The sequence below is a fragment of the Eulemur rufifrons genome, unplaced genomic scaffold, assembly GCF_041146395.1.
Source record: "Eulemur rufifrons isolate Redbay unplaced genomic scaffold, OSU_ERuf_1 scaffold_31, whole genome shotgun sequence".
NCBI lineage: Eukaryota > Metazoa > Chordata > Mammalia > Primates > Lemuridae > Eulemur > Eulemur rufifrons.
The window spans coordinates 3,450,331-3,476,181 of NW_027182814.1; positions in this window are offsets into that span (position 1 = coordinate 3,450,331).

Genomic DNA, 25,851 nt, shown 5'->3' on the forward strand with positions numbered 1-25,851 from the left:
TTTTGATAACGTGTGTATGTGCCTACTGAAACCAAATATGGCTGCTACGGACATAACTATGCTGAGGCGTAGCTGACTTGGTGTTGCCTATTTTTGTCAGTGGAGACTGACAAGAAGCCATTCTTCTAAGTATCATCCCACCATCATTTCTCCATTGTTTAAAAATGCAGGGAAATTTTGCAAATTGGCATTATAATTAGTAGCTGGAGGGTACGGTTTTTTTTTGTGTGTGGTCTATGTGGATGGGGGGGTCAGGCCCTCTGTCAGTTCGCTGGTTAGTTTTTATTATCCCCAGAGAGGAGAAGCGGGCATGTGTTTGGCAGGTGAAAAGGGCGGATTCTGTTTCAGAGAATTAACGATGATCCCCATGCTCATCCCGTTCCTTTAATAATCCTTTACTTCATCAGCTGGAAATCCACCATGGTTCTATATACTCCTCTTTGCGTGGGAACAGGTAACTGGCTTGTTCCAAGAAGTATGCCACAGAGCTTTTCAATTAACCACTACGTTGAAAATTATTTGCAGGTGTTCAGCGTTTCACCATATTTGTGATAACGTTTGTTTGTGCCTCCTGAAACCCAAGAAGGCTGCGACGGACATAACTATGCTGAGGAGTAGCTGACTTGGTGTTGCCTATTTTTGTTAGTGGAGACTGACAAGAAGCCATTCTTCTAAGTATCATCCCACCACCATTTTTCCATTGTTTTAAAATGCAGGGAAATTTTGCAAGTTAGCATTATAATTAGTAGCTGGAGGGTACGGTTTTTTTGTGTGTGTGGTCGATGTGGATGGGGGGGTGAGGCCCTCTGTCAGTTCGCTGGTTAGTTTTTATTATCCCCAGAGAGGAGAAGTAGGCATGTGTTTGGCAGGTGAAAAGGGCGGATTCTGTTTCAGAGAATTAACGATGATCCCCATGGTCATCCCGTTCCTTTAATAATCCTTTACTTCATCAGCTGGAAATCCACCATGGTTCTATATACTCCTCTTTGCGTGGGAACAGGTAACTGGCTTGTTCCAAGAAGTATGCCGCAGAGCTTTTCAGCTAACCAGTACGTTGAAAATTATTTGCAGGTGTTCAGCGTTTCACCATAATTGTGATAACGTTTGTTTGTGCCTCCTGAAACCCAAGATGGCTGACACGAACATAACTATGCTGAGGCGTAGCTGACTTGGTTTTGCCTATTTTTATTAGTGGAGACTGACAAGAATCCATTCTTCTAAGTATCATCTCACCATCATTTTTCCATTGTTTAAAAATGCAGGATAATTTTACTAGTTAGCATTATAAGTAGTAGCTGGAGGCTACGGTGTTTTTTTTTTTTTTTTCCTGTGGGGTCGGTGTGGATGTGTTGGTCAGGCCCTCTGTCAGTTCGCTGGTTTGTTTTTATTATCCCCAGAGAGGAGAAGTGGGTATTAGTATGGCAGGCGAAAACTGCGGATCTGTTTCAGAGAATTAAACAGGATCCGCATGGTAATCCCGTTCCTTTAAGAATCCTTTGCTTCATGAGCTGGGAATCCACCATGGTTCTATATACTTCTCTATGCATGGGCACAGGAAACTGGCTTGTTCCAAGAAGTATGCCTCAGAGTTTTTCAATTAACCAGTATGTTGAAAATCCTTTGCAGGTTTTCAGCGTTTCACCATAATTGTGATAACGTGTGTATGTGCCTACTGAAACCAAATATGGCTGCTACGGACATAACTATGCTGAGGCGTAGCTGACTTGGTGTTGCCTATTTTTGTCAGTGGAGACTGACAAGAAGCCATTCTTCTAAGTATCATCCCACCATCATTTCTCCATTGTTTAAAAATGCAGGGAAATTTTGCAAATTGGCATTATAATTAGTAGCTGGAGGGTACTTTTTTTTTTTGTGGGGTCGGTCAGGATGGGTGTTCAGGCCCTCTGTCAGATCGCTAGTTTGTTTTTATTATCCCCAGAGAAGAGTAGTGGGCATGTGTTTGGCAGGTGAAAAGTGCGGATTCTGTTTCAGAGAATTAAACAGGATCCGCATGGTCATCTCATTCCTTTAAGAATCCTTGGCTTCATCAGCTGGGATTCCACCATGATTCTATATACTGCTCTATGCGTGGGCACAGGTACCTGGCTTGTTCCAAGAAGTATGCTGGAGAGTTTTCAAATTAACCAGTACGTTGAAAATTATTTGCAGGTTTTCAGTGTTTCACCATAATTTTGATAACGTTTGTATGTGCCTCCTGAAACCCAATAAGGCTGCGACGGATATAACTATGCTGAGGAGTAGCTGACTTGGTGTTGCCTATTTTTGTTAGTGGAGACAGACAAGAAGCCATTCTTCTAAGTATCATCCCACCACCATTTTTCCATTGTTTTAAAATGCAGGGAAATTTTGCAAGTTAGCATTATAATTAGTAGCTGGAGGCTACGGTGTTTTTTTTTTTTTTTTTTTCCTCTGGGGTCGGTGTGGATGTGTTGGTCAGACCCTTTGTCAGTTCGCTGGTTAGTTTTTATTATCCCCAGAGAGGAGAAGTGGGCATGTGTTTGGCAGGTGAAAAGGGCGGATTCTCTTTCAGAGAATTAACGATGATCCCCATGGTCATCCCGTTCCTTTAATAATCCTTTACTTCATCAGCTGGAAATCCACCATGGTTCTATATACTCCTCTTTGCGTGGGAACAGGTAATTGGCTTGTTCCAAGAAGTATGCCGTAGACCTTTTCAATTAACCACTACGTTGAAAATTATTTGCAGGTGTTCAGCGTTTCACCATAATTGTGATAACGTTTGTTTGTGCCTCCTGAAACCCAAGAAGGCTGCGACGGACATAACTATGCTGAGGAGTAGCTGACTTGGTGTTGCCTATTTTTGTTAGTGGAGACTGACAGGAAGCCATTCTTCTAAGTATCATCCCACCACCATTTTTCCATTGTTTTAAAATGCAGGGAAATTTTGCAAGTTAGCATTATAATTAGTAGCTGGAGGGTACAGTTTTTTTTTGTGTGTGTGGTCGATGTGGATGGGGTGGTCAGGCCCTCTGTCAGTTCGCTGGTTAGTTTTTATTATCCCCAGAGAGGAGAAGTGTGCATGTGTTTGGCAGGTGAAAAGGGCGTATTCTCTTTCAGAGAATTAACGATGATCCCCATGGTCAACCCCTTCCTTTAAAAATCGTTGACTTCATCAGCAGGAAATCCACCATGGTTCTATATACTCCTCTTTGCGTGGGAACAGGTACCTGACTTGTTCCAAGAAGTATGCCGCAGAGCTTTTCATTTAATCACTATGTTGAAAATTATTTGCAGGTGTTCACCGTTTCACCATAATTGTGATAACGTTTGTTTCTGCCTCCTGAAACCCAAGAAGGCTGCGACGGACATAACTATGCTGAGGAGTAGCTGACTTGGTGTTGCCTATTTTTGTTAGTGGAGACTGACAAGAAGCCATTCTTCTAAGTATCATCCCACCACCATTTTTCCATTGTTTTAAAATGCAGGGAAATTTTGCAAGTTAGCATTATAATTAGTAGCTGGAGGGTACGGTTTTTTTGTGTGTGTGGTCGATGTGGATGGGGGGGTGAGGCCCTCTGTCAGTTCGCTGGTTAGTTTTTATTATCCCCAGAGAGGAGAAGTAGGCATGTGTTTGGCAGGTGAAAAGGGAGGATTCTGTTTCAGAGAATTAACGATGATCCCCATGCTCATCCCGTTCCTTTAATAATCCTTTACTTCATCAGCTGGAAATCCACCATGGTTCTATATTCTCCTCTTTGCGTGGGAACAGGTAACTGGCTTGTTCCAAGAAGTATGCCGCAGAGCTTTTCAATTAACCAGTACGTTGAAAATTATTTGCAGGTGTTCAGCGTTTCACCATAATTGTGATAACGTTTGTTTGTGCCTCCTGAAACCCAAGATGGCTCACACGAACATAACTATGCTGAGGCGTAGCTGACTTGGTTTTGCCTATTTTTATTAGTGGAGACTGACAAGAATCCATTCTTCTAAGTATCATCTCACCATCATTTTTCCATTGTTTAAAAATGCAGGATAATTTTACTAGTTAGCATTATAAGTAGTAGCTGGAGGCTACAGTGTTTTTTTTTTTTTTCCTGTGGGGTCGGTGTGGATGTGTTGGTCAGGCCCTCTGTCAGTTCGCTGGTTTGTTTTTATTATCCCCAGAGAGGAGAAGTGGGTATTAGTATGGCAGGTGAAAACTGCGGATCTGTTTCAGAGAATTAAACAGGATCCGCATGGTAATCCCGTTCCTTTAAGAATCCTTTGCTTCATGAGCTGGGAATCCACCATGGTTCTATATACTTCTCTATGCGTGGGCACAGGAAACTGGCTTGTTCCAAGAAGTATGCCTCAGAGTTTTTCAATTAACCAGTATGTTGAAAATCCTTTGCAGGTTTTCAGCGTTTCACCATAATTGTGATAACGTGTGTATGTGCCTACTGAAACCAAATATGGCTGCTACGGACATAACTATGCTGAGGCATAGCTGACTTGGTGTTGCCTATTTTTGTCAGTGGAGACTGACAAGAAGCCATTCTTCTAAGTATCATCCCACCATCATTTCTCCATTGTTTAAAAATGCAGGGAAATTTTGCAAATTGGCATTATAATTAGTAGCTGGAGGGTACTTTTTTTTTTTTTGTTGGGTCGGTCAGGATGGGTGTTCAGGCCCTCTGTCAGATCGCTAGTTTGTTTTTATTATCCCCAGAGAAGAGTAGTGGGCATGTGTTTGGCAGGTGAAAAGTGCGGATTCTGTTTCAGAGAATTAAACAGGATCCGCATGGTCATCTCATTCCTTTAAGAATCCTTTGCTTCATCAGCTGGGATTCCACCATGATTCTATATACTGCTCTATGCGTGGGCACAGGTACCTGGCTTGTTCCAAGAAGTATGCTGGAGAGTTTTCAAATTAATCAGTACGTTGAAAATTATTTGCAGGTTTTCAGTGTTTCACCATAATTTTGATAACGTTTGTATGTGCCTCCTGAAACCCAATAAGGCTGCGACGGATATAACTATGCTGAGGAGTAGCTGACTTGGTGTTGCCTATTTTTGTTAGTGGAGACAGACAAGAAGCCATTCTTCTAAGTATCATCCCACCACCATTTTTCCATTGTTTAAAATGCAGGGAAATTTTGCAAGTTAGCATTATAATTAGTAGCTGGAGGCTACGGTGTTTTTTTTTTTTTTTTTTCCTCTGGGGTCGGTGTGGATGTGTTGGTCAGACCCTTTGTCAGTTCGCTGGTTAGTTTTTATTATCCCCAGAGAGGAGAAGTGGGCATGTGTTTGGCAGGTGAAAAGGGCGGATTCTCTTTCAGAGAATTAACGATGATCCCCATGGTCATCCTGTTCCTTTAATAATCCTTTACTTCATCAGCTGGAAATCCACCATGGTTCTATATACTCCTCTTTGCGTGGGAACAGGTAATTGGCTTGTTCCAAGAAGTATGCCGTAGACCTTTTCAATTAACCACTACGTTGAAAATTATTTGCAGGTGTTCAGCGTTTCACCATAATTGTGATAACGTTTGTTTGTGCCTCCTGAAACCCAAGAAGGCTGCGACGGACATAACTATGCTGAGGAGTAGCTGACTTGGTGTTGCCTATTTTTGTTAGTGGAGACTGACAGGAAGCCATTCTTCTAAGTATCATCCCACCACCATTTTTCCATTGTTTTAAAATGCAGGGAAATTTTGCAAGTTAGCATTATAATTAGTAGCTGGAGGGTACGGTTTTTTTTTGTGTGTGTGGTCGATGTGGATGGGGTAGTCAGGCCCTCTGTCAGTTCGCTGGTTAGTTTTTATTATCCCCAGAGAGGAGAAGTGGGCATGTGTTTGGCAGGTGAAAAGGGCGGATTCTCTTTCAGAGAATTAACGATGATCCCCATGGTCAACCCCTTCCTTTAATAATCGTTGACTTCATCAGCAGGAAATCCACCATGGTTCTATATACTCCTCTTTGCGTGGGAACAGGTACCTGACTTGTTCCAAGAAGTATGCCGCAGAGCTTTTCATTTAATCACTATGTTGAAAATTATTTGCAGGTGTTCACCGTTTCACCATAATTGTGATAACGTTTGTTTCTGCCTCCTGAAACCCAAGAAGGCTGCGACGGACATAACTATGCTGAGGAGTAGCTGACTTGGTGTTGTCTATTTTTGTTAGTGGAGACTGACAAGAAGCCATTCTTCTAAGTATCATCCCACCACCATTTATCCATTGTTTTAAAATGCAGGGAAATTTTGCAAGTTAGCATTATATTTAGTAGCGGGAGGGTACGGTTTTTTTTGTGTGTGAGGTCGATGTGGATGGGGGGGTCAGGCCCTCTGTCAGTTCGCTGGTTAGTTTTTATTAACCCCAGATAGGAGAAGTGGGCATGTGTTTGGCAGGTGAAAAGGGCGGATTCTGTTTCAGAGAATTAACGATGATCCCCATGGTCATCCCGTTCCTTTAATAATCCTTTGCTTCATCAGCTGGAAATCCACCATGGTTCTATATACTCCTCTTTGCGTGGGAACAGGTAACTGGCTTGTTCCATGAAGTATGCCGCAGAGCTTCTCAATTAACCACTATGTTGAAAATTATTTTCAGGTGTTCAGCGTTTCACCATAATTGTGATAACGTTTGTTTGTGCCTCCTGAAACCCAAGAAGGCTGCGACGGACATAACTATGCTGAGGAGTAGCTGACGTGGTGTTGCCTATTTTTGTTAGTGGAGACTGACAAGAATCCATTCTTCTAAGTATCATCTCACCATCATTTTTCCATTGTTTAAAAATGCAGGAAAATTTTGCAAGTTAGCATTATAATTAGTAGCTGGAGGCTACGGGGTTTTTTTTTTTTTCCTGTGGGGTCGGTGTGGATGTGTTGGTCAGGCCCTCTGTCAGTTCGCTGGTTTGTTTTTATTATCCCCAGAGAGGAGAAGTGGGTATTAATATGGCAGGTGAAAACTGCGGATCTTTTTCAGAGAATTAAACAGGATCCGCATAGTAATCCCATTCCTTTAAGAATCCCTTGCTTCATGAGTTGGGAATCCACCATGGTTCTATATACTTCTCTATGCGTGGGCACAGGAAACTGGCTTGTTCCAAGAAGTATGCCTCAGAGCTTTTCAATTAACCAGTATGTTGATAATACTTTGCAGGTTTTCAGCGTTTCACCATAATTGTGATAACGTGTGTATGTGCCTACTGAAACCAGTATGGCTGCTACGGACATTACTATGCTGAGGAGTAGCTGACTGGTCTTGCCTATTTTTGTCAGTGGAGACTGACAAGAAGCCATTCTTCTAAGTATCATCCCACCTTCATTTCTCCATTGTTTAAAAATGCAGGGAAATTTTGCAAAGTGGCATTATAATTAGTAGCTGGAGGGTACTTTGTTTTTTTGTGTGGTCGGTCAGGATGGGTGTTCAGGCCCTCTTTCAGGTCGCTGGTTTGTTTTTATTATCCCCAGAGAAGAGTAGTGGGCATGTGTTTGGCAGGTGAAAAGTGCGGATTCTGTTTCAGAGAATTAAACAGGATCCGCATGGTCATCTCATTCCTTTAAGAATCCTTTGCTTCATAAGCTGGGATTCCACCTTGTTTCTATATACTCCTCTATGCGTGGGCACAGGTACCTGGCCTGTTCCAAGAAGTACGCTGGAGAGTTTTCAAATTAACCAGTACGTTGAAAATTATTTGCAGGTGTTCAGCGTTTCACCATAATTTTGATAACGTGTGTATGTGCCTCCTGAAACCCAAGAAGGCTGCGACGGACATAACTATGCTGAGGCGTAGCTGACTTGGTTTTGCCTATTTTTGTTAGTGGAGACTCACAAGAATCGATTCTTCTAAGTATCATCTCACCATCATTTTTCCATTGTTTAAAAATGCAGGAAAATTGTGCAAGTTAGCATTATAATTAGTAGCTAGAGGCTACGGTGTTTTTTTTTTTTTTTCCTGTGTGTTCGATGTGGATGGGGGAGTCAGGCCCTCTGTCAGTTCGCTGGTTTGTTTTTATTATCCCCAGAGAGGAGAAGTGGGTATTAGTATGGCAGGTGAAAACTGCGGATCTGTTTCAGAGAATTAAACAGGATCGGCATGGTAATCCCGTTCCTTTAAGAATCCTTTGCTTCATGAGCTGGGAATCCACCATGGTTCTATATACATCTCTATGCGTGGGCACAGGAAACTGTCTTGTTCCAAGAAGTATGCCTCAGAGCTTTTCAATTAACCAGTATGTTGAAAATCCTTTGCAGGTTTTCAGCGTTTCACCATAATTGTGATAACGTGTGTATGTGCCTACTGAAACCAAATATGGCTGCTACGGACATAACTATGCCAAGGCGTTGCTGACATGGTGTTGCCTATTTTTGTCAGTGGAGACTGACAAGAAGCCATTCTTCTCAGTATCATCCCACCATCATTTCTCCATTGTTTAAAAATGCAGGGAAATTTTGCAAATTGGCATTATAATTAGTAGCTGGAGGGTACTTTTTTTTTTGTGGGGTCGGTCAGGATGGGCGTTCAGGCCCTCTGTCCGATCGCTGGTTTGTTTTCATTATCCCCAGAGAAGAGTAGTGGGCATGTGTTTGGCAGGTGAAAAGTGCGGATTCTGTTTCAGAGAATTAAACAGGATCCGTATGGTCATCTCATTCCTTTAAGAATACTTTACTTCATCAGCTGGAAATCCACCATGGTTCTATATACTCCTCTTTGCGTGGGAACAGGTAACTGGCTTGTTCCAAGAAGTATACCGCAGAGCTTTTCAATTAACCACTACTTTGAAAATTATTTGCAGGTGTTCAGAGTTTCACCATAATTTTGATAACGTTTGTATGTGCCTCCTGAAACCCAAGAAGGCTGCGACGGACATAACTATGCTGAGGAGTAGCTGACTTGGTGTTGCCTATTTTTGTTAGTGGAGACAGACAAGAAGCCATTCTTGTAAGTATCATCCCACCACCATTTTTCCATTGTTTTAAAATGCAGGAAAATTTTGCAAGTTAGCAATATAATTAGTAGCAGGAGGGTACGGTTTTTTTGTGTGTGTGGTGGATGTGGATGGGGGCTCAGGCCCTCTGTCAGTTCGCTGGTTAGTTTTTATTATCCCCAGAGAGGAGAAGTGGGCATGTGTTTGGCAGGTGAAAACTTCGGATTCTGTTTCAGAGAATGAAACAGGATCCCCATGCTCATCCCGTTCCTTTAGGAAACTTTTGCTTCATCAGGTGGGAATCCACCATGGTTCTATATACTCCTCTATGTTTGGGCACAGGTAACTGGCTTGTTCCAAGAAGTATGCTGCAGAGCTTTTCAATTAAGCAGTACGTTGAAAATTATTAGCAGATTTTCAGCGTTTCACCATAATTTTGATAACGTTTGTATGTGCCTCCTGAAACCGAAGAGGCTGCGACGGACATAACTATGCTGAGGAGTAGCTGACTTGGTGTTGCCTATTTTTGTTATTGGAGACAGGCAAGAAGCCATTCTTCTAAGTATCATCCCACCACGATTTTTCCATTGTTTTAAAAGGCAGGGAAATTTTGCAAGTTAGCATTATAATTAGTAGCTGGAGGGTACGGTTTTTTTGTGTGTGTGGTCGATGTGGATGGGGGGGTCAGGCCCTCTGTCAGTTCGCTGGTTAGTTTTTATTATCCCCAGAGAGGAGAAGTGGGCATGTGTTTGGCAGGTGAAAAGGGCGGATTCTGTTTCAGAGAATTAACGATGATCCCCATGGTCATCCCGTTCCTTTAATAATCCTTTATTTCATCAGCTGGAAATCCCCCATGGATCTATATACTCCTCTTTTCCTCAGAACAGGTAACTGGCTTGTTCCAAGAAGTATGCCGCAGAGCTTTTCAATTAACCACTACGTTGGAAATTATTTGCAGGTGTTCAGCGTTTCACCATAATTGTGATAACGTTTGTTTGTGCCTCCTGAAGCCCAAGAAGGCTGCGACGGACATAACTATGCTGAGGAGTAGCTGACTTGGTGTTGCCTATTTTTGTCAGTGGAGACTGACAAGAAGCCATTCTTCTAAGTATCATCCCACCATCATTTCTCCATTGTTTAAAAATGCAGGGAAATTTTGCAAATTGGCATTATAATTTGTAGCTGGAGGGTAATTTTTTTTTTTTTCTGGGGTCGGTCAGGATGGGTTTTCAGGCCCTCTGTCAGATCGCTGGTTTGTTTTTATTATCCCCAGAGAAGAGTAGTGGGCATGTGTTTGGCAGGTGAAAAGTGCGGATGCTGTTTCAGAGAATTAAACAGGATCCGCATGGTCATCTCATTCCTTTAAGAATCCTTTGCTTCATCAGCTGGGATTCCACCATGTTTCTATATACTCCTCTATGCGTGGGCACAGGTACCTGGCTTGTTCCAAGAAGTATGCTGGAGAGTATTCAAATTAACCAGTACGTTTAAAATTATTTGCAGGTTTTCAGCGTTTCACCATAATTTTGATAACGTTTGTATGTGCCTCCTGAAACCCAAGAAGGCTGCGACGGACATAACTATGCTGAGGAGTAGCTGACTTGGTGTTGCCTATTTTTGTTAGTTGAGACTGACAAGAAGCCATTCTTCTAAGTATCATCCCACCACCATTTTTCCATTGTTTTAAAAGACAGGGAAATTTTGTAAGTTAGCATTATAATTAGTAGCTGGAGGGTACGGTTTTTTTGTGTGTGTGTGGTCGACGTCGATGGGGGGGGTCAGGCCCTCTGTGAGTTCGCTGGTTAGTTTTTATTATCCCCAGAGAGGAGAAGTGGGCATGTGTTTGGCAGGTGAAAAGGGCGGATTCTGTTTCAGAGAATTAACCATGATCCCCATGGTCATCCCGTTCCTTTAATAATCCTTTACTTCATCAGCTGGATATCCACTATGGTTCTATATACTCCTCTTTGCGTGGGAACAGGTAACTGGCTTGTTCCAAGAAGTATGCCGTAGAGATTTTCAATTAACCACAACGTTGAAAATTATTTGCAGGTGTTCAGCGTTTCACCATAATTGTGATAACGTTTGTTTGTGCCTCCTGAAACCCAAGAAGGCTGCGACGGACATAACTACGCTGAGGAGTAGCTGACTTGGTGTTGCCTATTTTTGTTAGTGGAGACTGACAAGAAGCCATTCTTCTAAGTATCATCCCACCACCATTTTTCCATTGTTTTAAAAGGCAGGGAAATTTTGCAAGTTAGCATTATAATTAGTAGCGGGAGGGTACTTTTTTTTTTTGTGGGGTCGGTCAGGATGGGTGTTCAGGCCCTCTGTCAGATCGGTGGTTTGTTTTTATTATCCCCAGAGAAGAGTAGTGGGCATGTGTTTGGCAGGTGAAAAGTTCGGATTCTGTTTCAGAGAATTAAACAGGATCCGCATGGTCATCTCATTCCTTTAAGAATCCTTTGCTTCATAAGCTGGGATTCCACCATGTTTCTATATACTCCTGTATGCGTGGGCACAGGTACCTGGCTTGTTCCAAGAAGTATGCTGGAGAGTTTTCAAATTAACCAGTACGTTGAAAATTATTTGGAGGTTTACAGCGTTTCACCATAATTTTGATAACGTTTGTATGTGCCTCCTGAAACCCAAGAAGTCTGCGACGGACATAACTATGCTGAGGAGTAGCTGACTTGGTGTTGCCTATTTTTGTTAGTGGAGACAGACAAGAAGCCATTCTTCTAAGTATCATCCCACCACCATTTTTCCATTGTTTTAAAATGCAGGGAAATTTTGCAAGTTAGCATTATAATTAGTAGCTGGAGGGTACGGTTTTTTTTTGTGTGTGGTGGATGTGGATGGGGGCTCAGGCACTCTGTCAGTTCGCTGGTTAGTTTTTATTATCCCCAGAGAGGAGAAGTGGGCATGTGTTTGGCAGGTGAAAAGGGAGGATTCTGTTTCAGAGAATTAACGATGATCCCCATGGTCATCCCGTTTTTTTAATAATCCTTTACTTCATCAGCTGGAAATCCACCATGGTTCTATATACTCCTCTTTGAGTGGGAACAGGTAACTGGCTTGTTCCAAGAAGTATGCCGCAGAGCTTTTCAATTAACCACTACGTTGAAAATTATTTGCAGGTGTTCAGCGTTTCACCATAATTGTGATAACGTGTGTATGTGCCTACTGAAACCAAATATGGCTGCTACGGACATAACTATGCCGAGGCGTTGCTGACATGGTGTTGCCTATTTTTGTCAGTGGAGACTGACAAGAAGCCATTCTTCTCAGTATCATCCCACCATCATTTCTCCATTGTTTAAAAATGCAGGGAAATTTTGCAAATTGGCATTATAATTAGTAGCTGGAGGGTACTTTTTTTTTTGTGGGGTCGGTCAGGATGGGCGTTCAGGCCCTCTGTCCGATCGCTGGTTTGTTTTCATTATCCCCAGAGAAGAGTAGTGGGCATGTGTTTGGCAGGTGAAAAGTGCGGATTCTGTTTCAGAGAATTAAACAGGATCCGTATGGTCATCTCATTCCTTTAAGAATACTTTACTTCATCAGCTGGAAATCCACCATGGTTCTATATACTCCTCTTTGCGTGGGAACAGGTAACTGGCTTGTTCCAAGAAGTATACCGCAGAGCTTTTCAATTAACCACTACTTTGAAAATTATTTGCAGGTGTTCAGAGTTTCACCATAATTTTGATAACGTTTGTATGTGCCTCCTGAAACCCAAGAAGGCTGCGACGGACATAACTATGCTGAGGAGTAGCTGACTTGGTGTTGCCTATTTTTGTTAGTGGAGACAGACAAGAAGCCATTCTTGTAAGTATCATCCCACCACCATTTTTCCATTGTTTTAAAATGCAGGAAAATTTTGCAAGTTAGCAATATAATTAGTAGCAGGAGGGTACGGTTTTTTTGTGTGTGTGGTGGATGTGGATGGGGGCTCAGGCCCTCTGTCAGTTCGCTGGTTAGTTTTTATTATCCCCAGAGAGGAGAAGTGGGCATGTGTTTGGCAGGTGAAAACTTCGGATTCTGTTTCAGAGAATGAAACAGGATCCCCATGCTCATCCCGTTCCTTTAGGAAACTTTTGCTTCATCAGGTGGGAATCCACCATGGTTCTATATACTCCTCTATGTTTGGGCACAGGTAACTGGCTTGTTCCAAGAAGTATGCTGCAGAGCTTTTCAATTAAGCAGTACGTTGAAAATTATTAGCAGATTTTCAGCGTTTCACCATAATTTTGATAACGTTTGTATGTGCCTCCTGAAACCGAAGAGGCTGCGACGGACATAACTATGCTGAGGAGTAGCTGACTTGGTGTTGCCTATTTTTGTTATTGGAGACAGGCAAGAAGCCATTCTTCTAAGTATCATCCCACCACGATTTTTCCATTGTTTTAAAAGGCAGGGAAATTTTGCAAGTTAGCATTATAATTAGTAGCTGGAGGGTACGGTTTTTTTGTGTGTGTGGTCGATGTGGATGGGGGGGTCAGGCCCTCTGTCAGTTCGCTGGTTAGTTTTTATTATCCCCAGAGAGGAGAAGTGGGCATGTGTTTGGCAGGTGAAAAGGGCGGATTCTGTTTCAGAGAATTAACGATGATCCCCATGGTCATCCCGTTCCTTTAATAATCCTTTATTTCATCAGCTGGAAATCCCCCATGGATCTATATACTCCTCTTTTCCTCAGAACAGGTAACTGGCTTGTTCCAAGAAGTATGCCGCAGAGCTTTTCAATTAACCACTACGTTGGAAATTATTTGCAGGTGTTCAGCGTTTCACCATAATTGTGATAACGTTTGTTTGTGCCTCCTGAAGCCCAAGAAGGCTGCGACGGACATAACTATGCTGAGGAGTAGCTGACTTGGTGTTGCCTATTTTTGTTAGTGGAGACTGACAAGAAGCCATTCTTCTAAGTATCATCCCACCACCATTTTTCCATTGTTTTAAAAGGCAGGGAAATTTTGAAAGTTGGCATTATAATTAGGAGCTGGAGGGTACGTTTTTTTTTTTGTGTGTGTGTGGTAGATGTGGATGGGGGGGTCAGGCCCTCTGTCAGTTCGCTTGTTAGTTTTTATTATCCTCAGAGAGGAGAAGTGGGCATGTGTTTGGCAGGTGAAAATGGCGGATTCTGTTTCAGAGAATTAACGATGATCCCCATGCTCATCCCATTCCTTTAATAATCCTTTACTTCATCAGCTGGAAATCCACCATGGTTCTATATACTCCTCTTTGCGTGGGAACAGGTAACTGGCTTGTTCCAAGAAGTATGCCGCAGGGATTTTCAATTAACCAGTACATTGAAAATATTTGCAGGTGTTCAGCGTTTCACCATAATTGAGATAACGTTTGTTTGTGCCTCCTGAAACCCAAGAAGGCTGCGACGGACATAACTACGCCAAAGCGTAGCTGACTTGGTGTTGCCTATTTTTGTCAGTGGAGACTGACAAGAAGCCATTCTTCTAAGTATCATCCCACCATCATTTCTCCATTGTTTAAAAATGCAGGGAAATTTTGCAAATTGGCATTATAATTTGTAGCTGGAGGGTAATTTTTTTTTTTTTCTGGGGTCGGTCAGGATGGGTTTTCAGGCCCTCTGTCAGATCGCTGGTTTGTTTTTATTATCCCCAGAGAAGAGTAGTGGGCATGTGTTTGGCAGGTGAAAAGTGCGGATGCTGTTTCAGAGAATTAAACAGGATCCGCATGGTCATCTCATTCCTTTAAGAATCCTTTGCTTCATCAGCTGGGATTCCACCATGTTTCTATATACTCCTCTATGCGTGGGCACAGGTACCTGGCTTGTTCCAAGAAGTATGCTGGAGAGTATTCAAATTAACCAGTACGTTTAAAATTATTTGCAGGTTTTCAGCGTTTCACCATAATTTTGATAACGTTTGTATGTGCCTCCTGAAACCCAAGAAGGCTGCGACGGACATAACTATGCTGAGGAGTAGCTGACTTGGTGTTGCCTATTTTTGTTAGTTGAGACTGACAAGAAGCCATTCTTCTAAGTATCATCCCACCACCATTTTTCCATTGTTTTAAAAGACAGGGAAATTTTGTAAGTTAGCATTATAATTAGTAGCTGGAGGGTACGGTTTTTTTGTGTGTGTGTGGTCGACGTCGATGGGGGGGGTCAGGCCCTCTGTGAGTTCGCTGGTTAGTTTTTATTATCCCCAGAGAGGAGAAGTGGGCATGTGTTTGGCAGGTGAAAAGGGCGGATTCTGTTTCAGAGAATTAACGATGATCCCCATGGTCATCCCGTTCCTTTAATAATCCTTTACTTCATCAGCTGGATATCCACTATGGTTCTATATACTCCTCTTTGCGTGGGAACAGGTAACTGGCTTGTTCCAAGAAGTATGCCGTAGAGATTTTCAATTAACCACAACGTTGAAAATTATTTGCAGGTGTTCAGCGTTTCACCATAATTGTGATAACGTTTGTTTGTGCCTCCTGAAACCCAAGAAGGCTGCGACGGACATAACTACGCTGAGGAGTAGCTGACTTGGTGTTGCCTATTTTTGTTAGTGGAGACTGACAAGAAGCCATTCTTCTAAGTATCATCCCACCACCATTTTTCCATTGTTTTAAAAGGCAGGGAAATTTTGCAAGTTAGCATTATAATTAGTAGCGGGAGGGTACTTTTTTTTTTTGTGGGGTCGGTCAGGATGGGTGTTCAGGCCCTCTGTCAGATCGGTGGTTTGTTTTTATTATCCCCAGAGAAGAGTAGTGGGCATGTGTTTGGCAGGTGAAAAGTTCGGATTCTGTTTCAGAGAATTAAACAGGATCCGCATTTTCATCTCATTCCTTTAAGAATCCTTTGCTTCATAAGCTGGGATTCCACCATGTTTCTATATACTCCTGTATGCGTGGGCACAGGTACCTGGCTTGTTCCAAGAAGTATGCTGGAGAGTTTTCAAATTAACCAGTACGTTGAAAATTATTTGGAGGTTTACAGCGTTTCACCATAATTTTGATAACGTTTGTATGTGCCTCCTGAAACCCAAGAAGTCTGCGACGGACATAACTATGCTGAGGAGTAGCTGACTTGGTGTTGCCTATTTTTGTTAGTGGAGACAGACAAGAAGCCATTCTTCTAAGTATCATCCCACCACCATTTTTCCATTGTTTTAAAATGCAGGGAAATTTTGCAAGTTAGCATTATAATTAGTAGCTGGAGGGTACGGTTTTTTTTTGTGTGTGGTGGATGTGGATGGGGGCTCAGGCACTCTGTCAGTTCGCTGGTTAGTTTTTATTATCCCCAGAGAGGAGAAGTGGGCATGTGTTTGGCAGGTGAAAAGGGAGGATTCTGTTTCAGAGAATTAACGATGATCCCCATGGTCATCCCGTTTTTTTAATAATCCTTTACTTCATCAGCTGGAAATCCACCATGGTTCTATATACTCCTCTTTGAGTGGGAACAGGTAACTGGCTTGTTCCAAGAAGTATGCCGCAGAGCTTTTCAATTAACCACTACGTTGAAAATTATTTGCAGGTGTTCAGCGTTTCACCATAATTGTGATAACGTTTGTTTGTGCCTCCTGAAACCCAAATGGCTGCCACGAACATAACTATGCTGAGGCGTAGCTGACTTGGTTTTGCCTATTTTTGTTAGTGGAGACTGACAAGAATCCATTCTTCTAAGTATCATCTCACCATCATTTTTCCATTGTTTAAAAATGCAGGAAAATTTTGCTAGTTTGCATTATAATTAGTAGCTGGAGGCTACGGTGTTTTTTTTTTTTTTTCCTGTGGGTTCGGTGTGGATGTGTTGGTCAGGCCCTGTGTCAGTTCTCTGGTTTGTTTTTATTATCCCCAGAGAGGAGGAGTGGGTATTAGTATGGCAGGTGAAAACTGCGGATCTCTTTCAGAGAATTAAACCTGGCTTGTTCCAAGAAGTATGCTGGAGAGTTTTCAAATTAACCAGTACGTTGAAAATTATTTGCAGGTGTTCAGCGTTTCACCATAATTGTGATAAAGTTTGCTTGTGCCTCCTGAAACCCAAGAAGGCTTCGACGGACATAACTATGCTGAGGAGTAGCTGACTTGGTGTTGTCTATTTTTGTTAGTGAAGATAGACAAGAAGCCATTCTTCTAAGTATCATCCCACCACGATTATCCATTGTTTTAAAATGCAGGGAAATTTTGCAAGTTAGCATTATAATTAGTAGCTGGAGGGTACGGTTTTTTTTTGTGTGTGTGTGGTCGATGTGGATGTGGGGGTCAGGCCCTCTGTCAGTTCGCTGGTTAGTTTTTATTATCCCCAGAGAGGAGAAGTGGGCATGTGTTTGGCAGGTGAAAAGGGCGGATTCTCTTTCAGAGAATTAACGATGATCCCCATGGTCATCCCGTTCCTTTAATAATCCTTCACTTCATCAGCTGGAAATCCACCATGGTTCTATATACTCCTCTTTGCGTGGGAACAGGTAACTGGCTTGTTCCAAGAAGTATGCCTCAGAGTTTTTCAATTAACCAGTACGTTGAAAATTATTTGCAGGTGTTCAGCGTTTCACCATAATTGTGATAACGTTTGCTTGTGCCTCCTGAAACACAAGAAGGCTGCGACGGACATAACTCTACTGAGGAGTAGCTGACTTGGTGTTGCCTATTTTTGTTAGTGGAGACTGACAAGAAGCCATTCTTCTAAGTATCATCCCACCACCATTTTTTCATTGTTTTAAAAAGCAGGAAAATTTTGCAAGTTAGCATTATAATTAGTAGCTGGAGGGTACGGTTTTATTTTTTTGTGTGGTCGATGTGGATGGGGGGGTCAGCCCCTGTGTCAGTTCGCTGGTTCGTTTTTATTATCCCCAGAGAGGAGAAGTGGGCACGTGTTTGGCAGGTGAAAAGGGCGGATTCTGTTTCAGAGAATTAACGATGATCCCCATGGTCATCCCGTTCCTTTAATAATCCTTTACTTCATCAGCTGGAAATCCACCATGGTTCTATATACTCCTCCTTGCCAGGGAACAGGTAACTGGCTTGTTCCAAGAAGTATGCCGCAGAGTTTTTCAATTAACCAGTACGTTGAAAATTATTTGCAGGTGTTCAGCGTTTCACAATAATTGTGATAACGTTTGTTTGTGCCTCCTGAAACCCAAGAAGGCTGCGACGGACATAACTATGCTGAGGCGTAGCTGACTTGGTGTTGCCTATTTTTGCTAGTGGAGACTGACAAGAAGCCATTCTTCTAAGTATCATCCCACCACCATTTTTCCATTGTTTTAAAAGGCAGGGAAATTTTGCAAGTTAGCATTATAATTAGTAGCGGGAGGGTACTTTTTTTTTTTGTGGGGTCGGTCAGGATGGGTGTTCAGGCCCTCTGTCAGATCGGTGGTTTGTTTTTATTATCCCCAGAGAAGAGTAGTGGGCATGTGTTTCGCAGGTGAAAAGTTCGGATTCTGTTTCAGAGAATTAAACAGGATCCGCATGGTCATCTCATTCCTTTAAGAATCCTTTGCTTCATAAGCTGGGATTCCACCATGTTTCTATATACTCCTGTATGCGTGGGCACAGGTACCTGGCTTGTTCCAAGAAGTATGCTGGAGTGTTTTCAAATTAACCAGTACGTTGAAAATTATTTGGAGGTTTTCAGCGTTTCACCATAATTTTGATAACGTTTGTATGTGCCTCCTGAAACCCAAGAAGTCTGCGACGGACATAACTATGCTGAGGAGTAGCTGACTTGGTGTTGCCTATTTTTGTTAGTGGAGACAGACAAGAAGCCATTCTTCTAAGTATCATCCCACCACCATTTTTCCATTGTTTTAAAATGCAGGGAAATTTTGCAAGTTAGCATTATAATTAGTAGCTGGAGGGTACGGTTTTTTTTTGTGTGTGGTGGATGTGGATGGGGGCTCAGGCACTCTGTCAGTTCCCTGGTTAGTTTTTATTATCCCCAGAGAGGAGAAGTGGGCATGTGTTTCGCAGGTGAAAACGGAGGATTCTGTTTCAGAGAATTAACGATGATCCCCATGGTCATCCCGTTTTTTTAATAATCCTTTACTTCATCAGCTGGAAATCCACCATGGTTCTATATACTCCTCTTTGAGTGGGAACAGGTAACTGGCTTGTTCCAAGAAGTATGCCGCAGAGCTTTTCAATTAACCACTACGTTGAAAATTATTTGCAGGTGTTCAGCGTTTCACCATAATTGTGATAACGTTTGTTTGTGCCTCCTGAAACCCAAGATGGCTGCCCCGAACATAACTATGCTGAGGCGTAGCTGACTAGGTTTTGCCTATTTTTGTTAGTGGAGACTGACAAGAATCCATTCTTCTAAGTATCATCTCACCATCATTTTTCCATTGTTTAAAAATGCAGGAAAATTTTGCTAGTTTGCATTATAATTAGTAGCTGGAGGCTACGGTGTTTTTTTTTTTTTTTTCCTGTGGGGTCGGTGTGGATGTGTTGGTCAGGCCCTGTGTCAGTTCTCTGGTTTGTTTTTATTATCCCCAGAGAGGAGAAGTGGGTATTAGTATGGCAGGTGAAAACCGCGGATCTCTTTCAGAGAATTAAACCTGGCTTGTTCCAAGAAGTATGCTGGAGAGTTTTCAAATTAACCAGTACGTTGAAAATTATTTGCAGGTGTTCAGCGTTTCACCATAATTGTGATAAAGTTTGCTTGTGCCTCCTGAAACCCAAGAAGGCTGCGACGGACATAACTATGCTGAGGCGTAGCTGACTTGGTGTTGCCTATTTTTGTTGGTGGAGACTGACAAGAAGCCATTCTTCTAAGTATCATCCCACCACCATTTTTCCATTGTTTTAAAAGGCAGGGAAATTTTGCAAGTTAGCATTATAATTAGTAGCGGGAGGGTACTTTTTTTTTTTGTGGGGTCGGTCAGGATGGGTGTTCAGGCCCTCTGTCAGATCGGTGGTTTGTTTTTATTATCCCCAGAGAAGAGTAGTGGGCATGTGTTTGGCAGGTGAAAAGTGCGGATTCTGTTTCAGAGAATTAAACAGGATCCGCATGGTCATCTCATTCCTTTAAGAATCCTTTGCTTCATCAGCTGGGATTCCAACATGTTTCTATATACCTCTGTATGCGTGGGCACAGGTACCTGGCTTGTTCCAAGAAGTATGCTGGAGAGTTTTCAAATTAACCAGTATGTTGAAAATTATTTGGAGGTATTCAGCGTTTCACCATAATTTTGATAACGTTTGCATGTGCCTCCTGAAACCCAAGAAGTCTGCGACGGACATAACTATGCTGAGGAGTAGCTGACTTGGTGTTGCCTATTTTTGTTAGTGGAGACAGACAAGAAGCCATTCTTCTAAGTATCATCCCACCACCATTTTTCCATTGTTTTAAAATGCAGGGAAATTTTGCAAGTTAGCATTATAATTAGTAGCTGGAGGGTACGGTTTTTTTTTGTGTGTGGTGGATGTGAATGGGGGCTCAGGCACTCTGTCAGTTCGCTGGTTAGTTTTTATTATCCCCAGAGAGGAGAAGTGGGCATGTGTTTGGCAGGTGAAAAGTCGGATTCTGTTTCAGAGAATTAACGATGATCCCCATGGTCATCCCGTTTTTTTAATAATCCTTTACTTCATCAGCTGGAAATCCACCATGGTTCCATATACTCCTCTTTGAGTGGGAACAGGTAACTGGCTTGTTCCAAGAAGTATGCCGCAGAGCTTTTCAATTAACCACTACGTTGAAAATTATTTGCAGGTGTTCAGCGTTTCACCATAATTGTGATAACGTTTCTTTGTGCCTCCTGAAACCCAAGATGGCTGCCACGAACATAACTATGCTGAGGCGTAGCTGACTTGGTTTTGCCTATTTTTGTTAGTGGAGACTGACAAGAATCCATTCTTCTAAGTATCATCTCACCATCATTTTTCCATTGTTTAAAAATGTAGGAAAATTTTGCTAGTTAGCATTATATTTAGTAGCTGGAGGTTACGGTGTTTTTTTTTTTTTTTTCCTGTGGGGTCGGTGTGGATGTGTTGGTCAGGCCCTGTGTCAGTTCGCTGGTTTGTTTTTATTATCCCCAGAGAGGAGAAGTGGGTATTAGTATGGCAGGTGAAAACTGCGGATCTCTTTCAGAGAATTAAACCTGGCTTGTTCCAAGAAGTATGCTGGAGAGTTTTCAAATTAACCAGTACGTTAAAAATTATTTGCAGGTGTTCAGCGTTTCACCATAATTGTGATAAAGTTTGCTTGTGCCTCCTGAAACCCAAGAAGGCTTCGACGGACATAACTATGCTGAGGAGTAGCTGACTTGGTGTTGCCTATTTTTGTTAGTGGAGACTGACAAGAAGCCATTCTTCTAAGTATCATCCCACCACGATTATCCATTGTTTTAAAATGCAGGGAAATTTTGCAAGTTAGCATTATAATTAGTAGCTGGAGGGTACGTTTTTTTTTTTTTGTGTGTGTGGTCGATGTGGATGTGGGGGTCAGGCCCTCTGTCAGTTCGCTGGTTAGTTTTTATTATCCCCAGAGAGGAGAAGTGGGCATGTGTTTGGCAGGTGAAAAGGGCGGATTCTGTTTCAGAGAATTAACGATGATCCCCATGGTCATCCCGTTCCTTTAATAATCCTTTACTTCATCAGCTGGAAATCCACCATGGTTCTCTATACTCCTCTTTGCGTGGGAACAGGTAAGTGGCTTGTTCCAAGAAGTATGCCGCAGAGCTTTTCAATTAACCACTACGTTGAAAATTATTTGCAGGTGTTCAGCATTTCACCATAATTGTGATAACGTTTGCTTGTGCCTCCTGAAACACAAGAAGGCTGCGACGGACATAACTCTACTGAGGAGTAGCTGACTTGGTGTTGCCTATTTTTGTTAGTGGAGACTGACAAGAAGCCATTCTTCTAAGTATCATCCCACCACCATTTTTTCATTGTTTTAAAATGCAGGAAAATTTTGCAAGTTAGCATTATAATTAGTAGCTGGAGGGTACGGTTTTATTTTTTTGTGTGGTCGATGTGGATGGGGGGGCCAGGCCCTCTGTCAGTTCGCTGGTTAGTTTTTATTATCCCCAGAGAGGAGAAGTGGGCACGTGTTTGGCAGGTGAAAAGGGCGGATTCTGTTTCAGAGAATTAACGATGATCCCCATGGTCATCCCGTTCCTTTAATAATCCTTTACTTCATCAGCTGGAAATCCACCATGGTTCTATATACTCCTCTTTGCGTGGGAACAGGTAACTGGCTTGTTCCAAGAAGTATGCCGCAGAGCTTTTCAATTAACCACTACGTTGAAAATTATTTGCAGGTGTTCAGCGTTTCACCATAATTGTGATAACGTTTGTTTGTGCCTCCTGAAACCCAAGAAGGCTGCGACGGACATAACTATCCTGAGGCGTAGCTGACTTGGTTTTGCCTGTTTTTGTTAGTGGAGACTGACAAGAAGCCATTCTTCTAAGTATCATCCCACCATCATTTCTCCATTGTATAAAAATGCAGGGAAATTTTGTAAATTGGCATTATAATTAGTAGCTGGAGGGTACTTTTTTTTTTTGTGGGGTCGGTCAGGATGGGTGTTCAGGCCCTCTGTCAGATCGCTGGTTTGTTTTTATTATCCCCAGAGAAGAGTATTGGGCATGTGTTTGGCAGGTGAAAAGTGCGGATTCTGTTTCAGAGAATTAAACAGGATCTGCATGGTCATCTTATTCCTTTAAGAATCCTTTGCTTCATCAGCTGGGATTCCACCATGTTTCTATATACTCCTCCCTGCGTGGGCACAGGTACTTGGCTTGTTCCAAGAAGTATGCTGGAGAGTTTTCAAATTAACCAGTAGGTTCAAAATTATTTGCAGGTTTTCAGCGTTTCACCATAATTTTGATAACGTTTGTATGTGCCTCCTGAAACCCAAGAAGGCTGCGACGGACATAACTATGCTGAGGAGTAGCTGACTTGGTGTTACCTATTTTTGTCAGTGGAGACTGACAAGAAGCCATTCTTCTAAGTATCATCCCACCATCATTTCTCCATTGTTTAAAAATGCAGGGAAATTTTGCAAATTGGCATTATAATTAGTAGCTGGAGGGTACTTTTTTTTTTTTTGTGGGGTCGGTCAGGATGGGTGTTCAGGCCCTCTGTCAGATCGCTGGTTTGTTTTTATTATCCCCAGAGAAGAGTAGTGGGCATGTGTTTGGCAGGTGAAAAGTGGGGATTCTGTTTCAGAGAATTAAAGAGGATCCGCATGGTAATATCATTCCTTTAAGAATCCTTTGCTTCATCAGCTGGGATTCCACCATGTTTCTATATACTCCTCTATGCGTGGGCACAGGTACCTGGCTTGTTCCAAGAAGTATGCCGCAGAGCTTTTCAATTAACCACTACGTTGAAAATTATTTGCAGGTGTTCAGAGTTTCACCATAATTGTGATAACGTTTGCTTGTGCCTCCTGAAACACAAGAATGCTGCGACGGACATAACTCTACTGAGGAGTAGCTGACTTGGTGTTGCCTATTTTTGTTAGTGGAGACAGACAAGAAGCCATTCTTCTAAGTATCCTCCCACCACCATTTTTTCATTGTTTTAAAATGCAGGGAAATTTTGCAAGTTAGCATTATAATTAGTAGCTGGAGGGTACGGTTTTATTTTTTTGTGTGGTCGATGTGGATGGGGGGGTCAGGCCCTCTGTCAGTTCGCTGGTTAGTTTTTATTATCCCCAGAGAGGAGAAGTGGGCACGTGTTTGGCAGGTGAAAAGGGCGGATTCTGTTTCAGAGAATTAACGATGATCCCCATGGTCATCCCGTTCCTTTAATAATCCTTTACTTCATCAGCTGGAAATCCACCATGGTTCTATATACTCCTCTTTGCGTGGGAACAGGTAACTGGCTTGTTCCAAGAAGTATGCCGCAGAGCTTTTCAATTAACCACTACGTTGAAAATTATTTGCAGGTGTTCAGCGTTTCACCATAATTGTGATAACGTTTGTTTGTGCCTCCTGAAACCCAAGAAGGCTGCGACGGACATAACTATGCTGAGGCGTAGCTGACTTGGTTTTGCCTATTTTTGTTAGTGGAGACTGACAAGAAGCCATTCTTCTAAGTATCATCCCACCATCATTTCTCCATTCTTTAAAAATGCAGGGAAATTTTGCAAATTGGCATTATGATTAGTAGCTGGAGGGTACTTTTTTTTTTGTGGGTCGGTCAGGATGGGTGTTCAGGCCCTCTGTCAGATCGCTGGTTTGTTTTTATTATCCCCAGAGAAGAGTATTGGGCATGTGTTTGGCAGGTGAAAAGTGCGGATTCTGTTTCAGAGAATTAAACAGGATCCGCATGGTAATATCATTCCTTTAAGAATCCTTTGCTTCATCAGCTGGGATTCCACCATGTTTCTATATACTCCTCTATGCGTGGGCACAGGTACCTGGCTTGTTCCAAGAAGTATGCTGGAGAGTTTTCAAATTAACGAGTAGGTTGAAAATTATTTGCAGGTTTTCAGCGTTTCACCATAATTTTGCTAACGTTTGTATGTGCCTCCTGAAACCCAAGAAGGCTGCGACGGACATAACTATGCTGAGGAGTAGCTGACTTGGAGTTGCCTATTTTTGTTAGTGGAGACAGACAAGAAGCCATTCTTCTAAGTATCATCCCACCACCATTTTTCCATTGTTTTAAAATGCACGGAAATTTTGCAACTTAGCATTTTAATTAGTAGCTGGAGGGTGCGGTTTTTTTTTTGTGTGTGGTCGATGTGGATGGGGGGGTCAGGCCCTCTGTCAGTTCGCTGGTTAGTTTTTATTATCCCCAGAGAGGAGAAGTGGGCATGTGTTTGGCAGGTGAAAAGGGCGGATTCTGTTTCAGAGAATTAACGATGATCCCCATGGTCATCCCGTTCCTTTAATAATCCTTTACTTCATCAGCTGGAAATCCACCATGGTTCTATATACTCCTCTTTGCGTGGGAACAGGTAACTGGCTTGTTCCAAGAAGTATGCCGTAGAGATTTTCAATTAACCACTACGTTGAAAATTATTTGCAGGTGTTCAGCGTTTCACCATAATTGTGATAACGTTTGTTTGTGCCTCCTGAAACCCAAGAAGGCTGCGACGGACATAACTACGCTGAGGAGTAGCTGATTGGTGTTGCCTATTTTTGTTAGTGGAGACTGACAAGAAGCCATTCTTCTAAGTATCATCCCACCACCATTTTTCCATTGTTTTAAAAGGCTGGGAAATTTTGCAAGTTAGCATTATAATTAGTAGCGGTAGGGTACTTCTTTTTTTTTGTGGGGTCGGTCAGGATGGGTGTTCAGGCCCTCTGTCAGATGGCTGGTTTTTTTTTATTATCCACAGAGAAGAGTAGTGGGCGTGTGTTTCGCAGGTGAAAAGTGTGGATTCTGTTTCAGAGAATTAAACAGGATCCGCATGGTCCTCTCATTCCTTTAAGAATCCTTCGCTTCATCAGCTGGGATTCCACCATGTTTCTATATACTCCTCTATGCGTGGGCACAGGTACCTGGCTTGTTCCAAGAACTATGCTGGAGAGTTTTCAAATTAACCAGTACGTTGAAAATTATTTGCAGGTTTTCAGCGTTTCACCATAATTTTGATAAGGTTTGTATGTGCCTCCTGAAACCCAAGAAGGCTGCGATGGACAAAACTATGCTGAGGCGTAGCTGACTTGGTGTTGCCTATTTTTGTCAGTGGAGACTGACAATAAGCCATTTTTCTAAGTATCATCCCACCATCATTTCTCCATTGTTTTAAAATGCAGGGAAATTTTGCAAATTGGCATTATAATTAGTAGCTGGAGTGTACTTTTGTTTTTGTGCGGTCGGTCAGGATGGGTGTTCAGGCCCTCTGTCAGATCGCTGGTTTGGTTTTATTATGCCCAGAGAAGAGTAGTGGGCATGTGTTTGGCAGGTGAAAAGGGCGGATTCTGTTTCAGAGAATTAAACAGGATCAGCATACTCATCTCATTCCTTTAAGAATCCTTTGCTTCATCAGCTGGGATTCCACCATGTTTCTATATACTCCTCT